The following is a 13,416-nucleotide window of genomic DNA, read 5'->3' as shown; positions in this document are numbered from 1 at the left end:
CCTGAAGGGAACATGAATGTCTGTACCAAAATCGAATGGAAAACCATCCAATAGTTATTAGATATTTCAGTCTGGACCAAAAAGGTGGACCGGCAGACTAACATTGCCATATAGAGCATTGCCGCTAATGTGGCTAAAAGTAAACAACAGTGACTGCATTGCACCTACTGCATTGCAATATTTATATAAAATCAAAGTTTTACCTGGATTTTTGAGTTATTCATCTCTAGTTTGATGATGATGTTTATATTGCATATATTTTCATTGTATATGTAAAATGTTAATGGTGTTTTAAATTAAGAGTGCCTCAGGATTTTATTGCACAGATTCCTGGTGATTCCTATGCAGATGACAATACATTTTGAACTTGAACTTGAAATTAGAAAAAAAAAAAGAGCTGTAGGTCAGAGGTAGCCTGGAGGTTTGAGAAGAGCCCATGTGGATTTCAGGTCACACCTTTACATTAGTGGACCGTCTGGTTGGGAAAATCTTGGCATGCAAAGTGAATGACCTCTAACTGCTCCTGTGTCAGGGAACTTGCACTTGGCAGCTCCCAGGCTTGAGTTTGGAGACTATAAATGTGAAACTCTTTACTGTATGCATGCTCTGTTGATTTCTGAATGAAAATATATCACTTACGGTAATAGAAAAAGCAGCTTCAAAAAGTCACTGTAGGTTCAAATGTGACTCATAAAGTTTTATGGCACCTTCATCTCTCTCTTGTATTCAGTTTGAAGGCAATAATGTTAAAATGTTTCAAGAGATAAACCATTTTACATTTACTGTTGACAGCATTTAATGTAGCTTATAACCATTATTGTGCAACTTATGCTCCCCACCAGACTCTTTAAACACCAGGAAAAATATAATGATCTTTAATAAAGTCCGGTTAAGAAATGTAGCAGCACAAAATGGTGCAGGTGGGAGCAATTCAATGACATTTAGTGTTGTCAGTATTAAATACTGTAGTCAGTTGGCTTGGTCACAGGTGAGTGAACTGCTCTGTTGATTTAAGATCATCTTTGTTGAAACACACCGTGGCCTAAAACTCAGAGAACAGATGGCACTACCTCACACACACACACACATACACACTTACACAAGCTCATGACTTGCTGGGTCAACAATGAAACACATGGTGAAGCCTCATTTTGAGGTGTAAATTTACACACACACACACACACACACACACACACACACACACACACACACACACACACACACACACACACACACGTGCAATTTCAGTATGAAATAAACCTTGTCTTGAGGTGACAGCTGCAAGTGTGTGTCCTCTGATCTTTGTCAGTGTGTGTGTATAGATTACACCAGTCAGCATGTGTTCAGAGATCCGCTTCATAAACAGATGGCTAATTGCTTTATCAATTACCCATGAAAATGTTAATGGAGTCTCATTATCAATTATTTAATTTGATATATAACTTATTAATCAAACAGAGTGTAAATTACCACTGAGACAAGGGCAAGTGCAGTTTTACCTGATAATCTACAGTAAGTGTCCAATTAAGTCTATTGTTTTATACACTACAGCTTGTGTAAATTCAACAGTAATTTAATTATACCAAACTACTGTTTAATCTGCTGACAGTTATTTATAAATATATTGTTCATAGTAGGCATTTATTCCTCACCTCACCCAATTGTTTTTTGACTCTTTACTGAAAACTGATTGTTTTGTCTAATTATTTTTTATACTCTCAAGCAAAGAAGTAGTAGAAATAATTAGCAAGACAACTGGACTGAAATGAGGATAAAATATTGAGATCATTAATATACTGTACCAACGTTTTTGCACATGTGCCATGCCAGAGAAGCTGCTCTACACTTTTCCGCCATCCATCTCATTCCTCTCTTGTTGGAGAGAGTGAGACAGGAGAAGCTGGCAGTCTTCCTGATAGCTCCAGGTCAGCTGTTTGTGTGCTATGGAGAGGGTCTGGCTGGAAAAGCCCTATCCAAGAAACGCCTTGCTAGGTGGCTTTGTGTGTGCATCTCCCAAGCCTATGGTTAGGCGAGAAGAGACCCTCCCACTGTGGTCAGCACACACTCTACACATAGCATGGCAGTGTCATTGGCGTTGTTTAGTGGGATGAGTGTCAAGGACATATGCACGGCAGCATCATGGTCTACGCCCTTTCCATTCATCTATCTCTTGGACATGTGGGACTTCTTTTCACAGTCTGTGCTCCCTGGATCAGCCCAAAGACTGGTGAAAAGGGTAGTTGTGTGTGTGTCAGCTGTGTTTCACCTGATCCCCCCCTAGTCATGATACACCTGCATTTTTCCCATGCTCCTTGATGACCTGGGGAATGAGGTGTTCAGAGGGTCTGTTGGTTGACAGTGGACCCCTGCGAGGTTAGGCTTATATACTTTGGGCTCCACATGTATTCAGGTAGGCATTACCAACAGAGTCCAGTGGAGGGCTCCGCTTGTGCTAATAGAACTGGGGTTACAATACTGTAACCTTCAATATGGACAGATTAAATAGGTCAGCAAGTGGGAAAATAAGCACTTGAGAAGCTATAACAACATTTAGGGAAGAACTTGCATAATTTCAGTAAGTAAAATATCTCGAAAAGAAAATGAGCCACTGATCATAGAGGTCAGTAAAGATTTCCTGTAATCAAATGTTTATCATGATAAAAACTTATCTTAATAAAAAGACACTCAAAATACTTAGGGTCAGAGGAATAACAAGATGTGACATCAATCTAGAAGTGACATATGTTGCCACACCTGCCTGTACCTGTTCTAAACAAAACATAGTCCTCATCAGAAATACTACTGCTTAACCACGTGTGAGAGTGATAACAACCCATGCTCTCAGGAAGTCAATATTTTTTGATAAGACTCATAATGTTCAGATGAATAATTCTTAAACCTTTTACAGTATTAATGCTGTAAAAAATATAGTAATATAGATTTACACATAAAAAGTATTATGCTATGAGGCAGAAACTCAGTCTGCATGGTCAGTCTGCATAGAGGTGACAAATTAACTATAGGGGATATAATGCAACAAACAAGCATTTATTAGTCACAGAAAACCCTCACTCCATGAAAATAATGATAATAATAAGGGGCTCAAACAGGAGAGAGAAAATGAAATGCACAGAAATAAACTAAAAGTAACACACAAGGAGAGCAGTCTTGAGCACAGTTTGTTCACATTATTTACGATAGTTCTCAACAGTCAGTAAACCAATTCAGCAGGATGAACTCAATTTACTTTACTGTTTACATTTTGCAAACTCCAAATCCAAAAGGTTATGGGGGAGCGCCAACCCAGAAACAGTTGTAGAAAATCAAATAAAGCAAAGATACATTAACCGCAGAAACCCCACGCTATATAATACCAATGTCTCAAACAAGAAAGAGTGGGAGGAAATGCACAGCAGTAAACTAAGAATAGCAAAGAGCAGACTTGTTCACAGACTGTTTATATTATTTATGACAGTTCCTGACAGTCAGTAGACCAATCTAGCAGGGACACTCAATTTATATCACTGTTTACAGTTCGCAGATTTGAAAACTAAACACCTGTAGAGCACAAAAATAAACTAGGATACATATATCAGTCACAGAACCCCTCCCCCACCCTGAGACAAAATAAACAAGAAAAAACAAATAACCTAAGCAGATAGAAGGAGACGAAAAGGTAATTAATTCCAGGCTGTTGAGAAAGTCTTGTGCCTCAGTGGGCGATTGGAATCTCATCCTGGAGTACTCAATGGTAAGCATGGCAGGATGCATTGCATACCTTATTCCAGCACCCTGTCGACCCTGCTTTTTCACCAGAGCAAAAAGTTTGTACTTCTTCTGAACAGCCGTGCTGAGGTCGGGATAAATAGAAATCCTCAGTTCATCACGTTTCATTACGTTTGAGAATTCCCGAACATCACGATTATAAGTCTTGCTCATGAAGAAGTGTTTGACTTAAAGCTAGGATGAGCTCTTTCAGTTTGCAAAGGGGAAATCTGCCTCATTGTTTTCTACATGCCAAAAATCTGCAGATTGGACTGTTGGCTTTTATTTTCCAGGTAGTCCATCTTAGATTCCAGCACATCTATTCCTTTTTCGTAACACTGTGATTTTCTAATCAGCATCGGCTATGCTAATTATCCTCGGTGGCATTCACTCTGGTTTGAACTTTGGCAATTTGTTCATTGAATGCAGTCATTGAGGAATGTATTTGAGCCATCTGTTTATCTAAATTTGTGAGTCTGAACAAAACTTCATTCTTAGTGTCATTCACTGCATACCATAAAGTTTGTAGAGTAATACTGCCCTCCCTCAGCGGGAGGCAGCAGGTGCAGACACTCAGCGTGGTGGTTTCTCTATGGCATAGAATGAAGCTCAAATCAACTTTGTCCGTTTATATCTGGCAGTTGGCAGTTGAGTACACAAGCTACATAACAGTACAACTATTTCATGTTAGTTATCAGCCTATACTGACATTGTAGAAGTTATGTATTGGTAGACTGACTCTGCGCTAACCTACTTGCGCACGTGCACAAAAAACATGTTTGATCGTTTGTTTTGCTCTTATTCCTTTGATGGTTGTAACCTTGCACCACTGTAAATAAGACCTTCTCAAACAGTACATCAGTAATACCAACCCAGACAGGTTTACAAGTGAAAAGGAGGAGGATGGTAACTACCAATGCCAGAGACCTGTGTTCATGTGAAGGCGACAGCACCATAAAGACAGCAGGAAACCCACTTACACAGACCAATATCTTCCAGTGGGACTCCCAGTACATGGGCTGTCTGTCAGAACATCTAGCTAGTGTCTGCAAGTCACAATGCGTCATCATTTACCACAAACCATTCAACTCCTTGTGGTCTCTGCAGGGACAAGACCTCCCATGAACACTAGACAAAAATTGGTCACAGAACCATATGGGCAAAAGTAACCGACCAGGAGCTCTAAAACCTCCAGGAATTAGGTTTTACCCTTCTTATAAATTACAGTTTCACACCAACCAATTCATACTTTTGATATAGAAGATGGCGTGCTTTGAGCTTAATAACCTAAACCAAGCTTTTCAGCACCTTGGAGAGAGACATTAAGATTTTCAACACATTTGATTTTGAACACATTTCAAACTTTCTCAAAGTGTTTAAGAGTTATAGAAGATGCAATAATATCTCCAAAGGGTTCACCTGGTTAAACACAGGATAAGTAGTGGTACAAGTAAACATAATTGTAATAACTAGGATTTTTGTTTTTCCTCCAAATAACAACTAACCATTTGGAAAGTTGAAATTTAAACTTAAAAAGGACCTGAAATTTCTGTCCTGTATCCATTATCATTCTCCTCACTCTGATGATTGTTTTTTTTTTTTTTTTACTCTCTTGATGTTTACCAGCCAAAAAATAAACAAAGAAACTTCAACACTTAGCAGCACCAGAAGACCCTGCAGAGCTGGTAGGGACAATGTCTTGCTCAAGGACACTTGTAGAACAGATGCTTGCAAAAAAAGGCTCCAATCTCTTACTGTGGCAGTGAAAGTCTAAAAATTCACTAAAAATTCACCTGTAGTAAGCTTTTGAAGCTGCGAGCTGTCAAATGGAACAAACTAATTTGAAAACCATCCTGCAAATGAAAACATTCAAAAGAAACAAGATAGTAATTTGAATCTCAAATAAGACATTGTGTTGCTGATGCTTGGTGTTTGTTCAGCAAAGTAAAATAAACAGTCAATTTGCTCACATTTTAGATAGTGGGGAGGGAACAGATTGTTTTCTAGTATTATCTCTCCAAAATATGAGGGATTTATATGATTATTTGCTTCAAAAGGCCCCCCCCCCATAATTAGGCTACCATAGGGAACCCATTATTGGCTTTGCTTACACTGTGATTTATCATCATCTACCCAAAATGATGTCAAACATGTTAATGAGGGTGATGTCCCACACTATCACAAGCCCTAGAATTTACATACTTTTATCAGAGTCCTTGGGATAACAGTAAAATAATGAATAAAAATGGTGCAGCAGGTTTTCAGAAACTGGTATTAATCAGCATCATAACAAAGACTGTATTCAAAAACAAACGAGTCAGTAATAAATTAGTGGTCTTGTGCAGATAAAAATTGGCTGTCAATAGTCACACATGCTGGATTGGTATTGTCTCTCGCATTACTTTTTTTGACTAGTTGATTGACCGCTGGAGGCATCCACTGAAGAAAAAAGCCTTTGAAATTAAAGTTGCAGAGAACTGGGAAGTGTAGAAAGCCTGGTATCAACAAAATATCCATTTAGCACTTACCAGACAGCGAATGTTCTGAGAATGAAGTCAGGTTGGTTGAGGACAAAGCATGCAAATCTGGGAATCTGATTTACCATTGGTTGCAAAAAGTTAAGTCTAAACCACATTTTCTCTGCCAACAAGCATGTTGATCATCCAAAGATCAGACAGTTCTCCCCAGTTGCTAACGTCTTAAGGAAATTAATGGACTTCTGGTGACTTATTGATCATGTTGCTTGTGGTGGATCATGCCCAATACCTGGAGGGGGGAAATGTAGCATAGAAAAAAACTACACTGAACAAAACTGAATGATAATATGAATATTTATACAGTATGCATGTCTATATGTTATGTGTTATGTGTACATATATTTGCCTGACAATGATGACTGTGTTAGTTTTTAAGGCCAGCAAAGACTCCAAAGACCTCCTCATCCAATTACAAAGAGCCTACTAGAGATCTCAATCCTTCAAGTTGCAGCTGCCAGCAGTAGAAGTGACTCCACTACCAGTTTAATTTAAAAGAGGCTCTTCATGTAGCCAAAGGCTAATGTCTCTACCACAAAGTTCAGCCAAATTCTTCAATTCTGTTCCACTGGAGTGCAGTATATTCGATTATCTATTCCATCAGGAATTAAGTGTCATGTTTATATAGGCGGCCCAATGTCTTGATGAGTTGATCTTGTAGAGTGTCTGTTGTTTCAGTCATTTGTAACCTGTTTACATGATCCTAATCAATGTAAACAAAGTACAAGGAATTGAAACCAGTTATTTACTTAGTGTGCATATATAAGTTATATTTACTGTAGTAATTAAATGCCCTTACAGCAAGTTATGATGTGTTGTCATACTTTGATGAATGCCCTTGTTTTTTTGCCTGCTTCTTTGCTCTATTCTTATAAAGATTCTACTTTATACGACTATCCATGCAACAGATCCACCCTTAGCTTCACTCACCCTTAGCTTTATAAAAACCTCCTTGATCCTTGTATTCAGCACCTGGTATATCTTCAGCCTTCAGCCTGACCCACTTTGTTGCTGGCCTGCTTGTTGGGTATCTGCTGCTCTGCTGCCCCAATCCTTGACAGCCAGGTATTTATTTAAAGCTTTGTCATTTTTTTACTGACTGAGGAGATGGAAATAAACAGTTTGCTACTGTTTGAGTCAGTTCTGGTATCAGATCTTTAGTGTGCTTTGAATTGGAAGGACCAGGTACCTGTGTAGGTTAGAAGTGAGTGGCCCTCCCTGTTATGGTTCTGCTCCAGTCTGGCTCTGTGTTTCTTATCTGCCATTAGCAGTCCACCAGAGACCCTTAGCTTTTTCTCCCTTGGATGTTAAGTCTGGAGTGGGAGAAGGACAGATATTTTGAATATTAAGATGAACCGATGATTTATCCTGCATTGTGTTCTTACATTGCCATATATGCCCTTTGTGTTTATTGATCTGTTCTCTATCAATATTCATGGACAGATTGAAGGTGAATCTGTAGGTGGACAGAAGGTGGATGTTCTGTAAATATCTAACATGCTAAAATGTTTTGACAGTATCAGTCTGTCCGATTTTTGTTGTTCCTCGTGTTGGTTTCACTTGTATGTTTGAAAGTTTAAAATGTTAGTGTGACATATTTTGGTTCTGGGTTTTTGGTTCACTGTTGGTGCATCCCAAGTCTCAAATTGCATCCACGTTTCCCTCACTTGCGTCTTTTCCTAAGCAAGGAAACCAAGCGAGGAGAGAGGAAACGAGTAAAATTGTTTTAAGAGACATGAGACGTCCTCTCCTCTGAAGCGTCATGTGAAGCGACGTCCGTTTCTGATGACGGCATAAGCTGATCACAGCTGGATCAGTTGACAGTCGGCTTTAACAGCTGTAGAAACTTCTGATAGAGTTTGTGTCTGCAAACATGTGCACTGTGCTAATACTAATAAAGGTGCACAGTTATCAACGCTAGAGCAGCTGTTTCCTCTCTGCAGCCTGTTACCTGTTTAACAAACACCTAAATAAAAACCTGCATTCTGCATTTATACTGTGTCCTGCTCAGAGGCACAGGAACCATTTCTACTCGCAGAATTATACTATTTATTGATTATTTGCAACTGTATTTTTTTGATAACCCTGATAGTGAATTCATCATTCAATAACCCAGAATATGATCAGGGTGTCTTCTGAACACTGGAAAATATGTATTTGGCTAAATGTTTCAGGGCAAATGGAAATGATGTAACTCATATCAAACCCGACGCTCAGGAATTTTCAGCCTCACATGTGACTGAATGGAAATGACGACAAATGTCGTAAAATAAAACATAAAATTTGGGAATGATACACTTAAATTTAATCTGCAATCTTTCTCAACTTCGGTATGAAACATTCCCAAAATTTAATGCTTATTTGTTTTCTGATTCATTATAGTTAAAAATCTGTTAATTGTCGGTCTGATCAACAAAAGAGCCATAAACAACTTTCTTCATTTATAAGAAAGATTTTTTTTCATGATGTTATTACCTCCATTAAACTGTTTCTTGCTGACAGACAGACTCTTCCTGACTTTAATTTTATCCATAATAACAGTTAAACACACCTATATTTTACATCATTTATTGTCATTTCCAGCTGTGATCAGCTGTCGCTGTCGCTAGAAACAACGTCGCTTCACGTGATGCGTCAGAGGAGAGGACGTCTCATGTCTCTTCAAACAAATTTCCTTGTTTCCTCTCTCCTTGCTTGGTTTCCTTGCGTCTCTCCTTGCATCCACGGTGGGAGGGACTAAGACGCAAGGAAAAGATGCAAGTGAGGAATGTGGATGCAATTTAAGAGACTTGGGACACACCCAGAGACTTGAGACACCTGTCAAAATGGCGCATCAGGAACAACTTCCGGTTCAGGTGAGGAGCGAGGAGCAGGGAGACATAAATTAAGAGATTGAGATGTACCCTATGTGTTTTTCCTCCTGTGTGCCCAGACTGCTTTTCCCTTCAAACTTTCCCTCCACACCTGCCCTGCATTAGTCTTGTTAGCCCTGCCCTGCTCCCTGTGTCTTTCTTAGCCAATCAGACCCCAGCCTGTGTGTCTTGCCACCTGCTCCTTGTTGTTTCATTAGTTCAGTTTGTATTTAAGTCCTGGTTTTCAGTTTAGTTTTGTTGGATCCTCTGTTCAGTTTGGTTTGTTCTGAATTGTTAATTCAGTTCAGTTTTGCTCTGCCTGCACTCAAGCCTTAAATAAAGAGACATTCTTCAGTTCGTTCTGGCTGCTGCATCCTGCATTTGGGTCTATCTCCCTCTACTCTTGCTGACACTTCCTGTGTTTTATTTTTGTGAAATTGTCAGTAGTAGGTACAGAAGTTTTCCCACAGTCTTTCTGTGATTCTGTTTAGTGAATTGAGTTTTGTTTTGTTAAGCTCTTGATTTGACACCACATGTGTCATTTCTATTACATAGTGTATTAACAATTGGAATTAAGTTATAGCCATGTCTCAATTCAGGTGCATTTTATGTGCAGGTGAATGTGGACAGCTAATTGCATAATCACAACATTGTGGCAATTGCACAGTTACAAAAATAGCTGGAAAGATGGATTTCTGATTATTTCAGAGGCAGTCATTGGAATGGGACAGCCCTGTTAGCCTGTTCTGACATATTCAATCTTAACTTGAGGGAGGCAGGGCCTGAACTGAGTCACCACTTGTGCTAGACTGAATTCATGCTTTGGTATGAATTAATGATGTGGAGGTAAAGGTTATGCTTGATGTAAGGAAGGTAGCAATGTGAGTTTGGGGCAGAGAATAAGTGACCAGACTATCAATGACTATGAAAAGGAGACTCACGACTTGCCTGTGTGATGTATGCATGTATCAGTTTGTGTTATAGTGCTATCCCATCCTTTTTTCATCCATGAACCTGGTAAACAAACAGCAGGTCATATTCTTGGTGACATTTTCCTTTATCACAATGCCGTCCTGCAGTATTTATGTTTATATGGCTTTGTATGCAATGTGGTGTCTGAATTTACATCATTGTTTTTGTGTGTGTTTACTCTGTATTTGTGTTTGTGTGACAGAAGGTGTAATAAAGCATGAGTGGAAAAAAAATCAACTTTGTATCAAACACACACACAGTTGTTTCCATCACTTCAGAGGACATTACTTTCATTACCCTAAGACTTATCTTAACCTTAAGCATAACCACTACTTACCTAACCCTAACCTTAAAACAACCCTAAAGCTACATCAACTTTAAACCAAGTCCTCACCCTAAAAACAATGATTTTCATCAAGGGGACTTGCTTTTTGTCTCCAAGAGGGAGGTGAGTCCCCATAACATAAGGAATATCTGGTACACACACACACACACATACACACACACAAAGCATACATCAAATAGTTACAGGTAATAAGTGTCTTCCCTGAGGACTACCTATAGTAAATACAAACACACTGCCATGAGGGCTATTATTCATGAGTTTTTAATGCTTTTAATGTTGCACACACACACATATTCTGTCTCACACACATGCGTACACAGAATGATGTGCGATATGTGCTATCAAACACACTACAAAAGGCTAATTAAGAATATGCATAGCCTGGACTTAACAAGCTCATTTGTCTCTCGCCAACCACACAGCGCTAACAAGGCCCTCTGCTCATTAAGGCCTTTAAGCTCCAGGCCAGACAGCCCCCTGTCAGTTAGCTAACAAGGTAAATGAAGGAGGCAGCCAGTGTTGACTTTGCTTGGGAGGCTGGAGGTGGGAGATTAGCCTGCTTGACTCTGCACTGAGACAGCGGGGCAAGGTTTGGCTGACCCGAGGGAAGTGCGGCCCAACATTAGCACCCAAAAGACAGCAATCATGCTGATGGGATGACTCATGCATGCATGCGTTGTGTTGGGTTAATTAGCCTTCTTGACTTATTGCTGTGACGGCAAGGATCAGCCAAAAAGAAACAAGGTCAAACAGTACAACAGAAACTGCATAAAGAATGATCATACTGGGAAGAAATAGAAACACAAGCACACAACCTTCCTTGTTGCTGTTGTCCTTTAGAAAACCTTACAAGTAATGACCTAAAATGAAATAAAATGAACTCTGGCTCCTCTTTTTTTTTTTTTTTTTAAAGTCACACAACTTTGATAAATTATGGTGCAAACACATTGCTAGTTTGTCTACTGAAGTAACATAGCTTGACCTCAAAGTCTTGAAATGAAATGAAGATGAAAATGTTCTAGTAGCTTAAAACCAATTTTCTCATTGATACAAAGGAAATTGTGACCTAATTCATGAAACAACTCTATGAAAGACTTCTCTATGAAGGACTTCTCTATTTTCAAGGGGTCCCTTCTATAAGTTATGGTGGAGCCTTCAGCCTCTGGTCTGACTGCATTTTTTGGACTAATATGCTGGAGAAGTGCAATACATTGCTGCTATCTGTCAGACTGTTAGTGAGACAGCAGTAGAGTAAATGACAAAAGATACAGACCTTGAATGATCTCAGGTTGAATCCCTCAGTCTTATCTTCTATTGCTACAACTATTTAACTGAAAAAAAGCTAAGTTTTGTAATATCAAAGGTTTTCTGACAGATGGACTGGAAGCCCCTTGGCTTGCACAAACCCATAATCCCAGGGATATTAAAGCTCCTTCAGTAAGGGACACAAATGAGAATTTCACTCCCAATAAGTCTTGAGATTTCAATTTATTAAAACATATTGCCACTGCCACCACCAGAACTAAGCCTCCAACACATTTTTTTAGGCCATGAGCCTACTTTATTCAGCTCCCATATGGCAAAAGTTGCATGTCTTAATGAGGTTGGGATCCAAGGCAAGATAAGGTAAGGCAACATAAGATTAACTTTATTGATCCCTGAGGGGCAGGCATGCCAGAGGGGAAATTGAGTGATTACAGCAGCAAACCATGGTGGTGTAGGGTGGAGGAAAGAGTAAAAGGGGCAACAAGGTGGTGTATTGTGCAAGGAGAATACCCTACACTCAATATTCCTGAGTTCAGGCCCCCAGCAAGCAAGGAGAGAGGGAGTAATGGAGCTGGCAGTGAAACACTGTCAGGATATTTCATCAGGCATTTTATAAAATGCAAGTTCAAACAGGGCTACCTTCTTTTGAATGAGGGTGTTTTTATGCCCCAGTGTCACTGGCCCTAATTCCATCTAAAATCCCAAAATATATGACTGTATGAGGGTGGCTGTGGCATGGTTTTTTTTGTTTGTTTTTTTAATCAACAAAAATGTGTCAAAATTCCATACTACATACGAATTACCAACTGAGTTTTGAGCATGTAGGGTTCTCATACTGAAAAAGTGACTAAATTAAAACCACTATGTGTAAAATCTGCAAATTTCAGACTTGGGTGCACCCAGGTGGAAGCATGAAAAGACACTGTGGCACAGAACAAGGCATGCCGCTATCACTCTGCACAGGGACACTGACAATGAACGGGCTGGAAGCAACACAGATTGCACCAATGTTAACTATAGATGTTCCATTACTTTGCAAACAGAAAAATTCTCTGAATAATTGAAAGATTATAATCACATACACCGTCTGTATTTATAATTTATAAAGTTTTAATAAAAAAATTAACTAATTATGGAGGTATCAAGACAGCCCCAGAAGTACATTGGAAAACAAAAATAAAATATTAAATCAGGAACTAAATATTCTGCTTTCTTTTTCTTAAGTTTAATTTGCAGTGGAATTATGATGTTGCATTTTAATTGACGTCTGTAAGCACATGTCTTATATCATATCCTGTTAGTAAACAATAAAGTGCATTGATGTTTTGTATAGCTGTAAAAACTGCATAGTATATAATTACTATGTACAGTAATATGGAAATGGGACATAGTCTAGGTCACTGAGAACACTTGCATAAGGGAACACTAATTGCCAAATGTTTGAGCTCAAGAGAAGTGCAAATGGAAATTCTGAAGTTCATTTTAAGGTGTGTTTGCTGTTTTGAGTATGACTGCATTTCCTGACCCCTATAGTATCCTGCTTAAAGACCCTTTCAGTCTGGATTAGTGTGTGTGTGTGTTTGTGTGTGTGTGTGTGTGTGTGTGTGGGGGGGGGGGGGGGGGGGGGTTCAAAAAAGCTAAAGGCAGTCATGGCTGTCTATTTCCTCTCTCATCCTGTCTT

The sequence above is a fragment of the Thunnus thynnus genome, chromosome 19 (genome assembly GCF_963924715.1).
Source record: "Thunnus thynnus chromosome 19, fThuThy2.1, whole genome shotgun sequence".
Classification (NCBI taxonomy): Eukaryota; Metazoa; Chordata; class Actinopteri; order Scombriformes; family Scombridae; genus Thunnus; species Thunnus thynnus.
The sequence above is the reverse complement of the archived record's forward strand: the minus strand, read 5'-3'. Positions refer to the sequence as shown.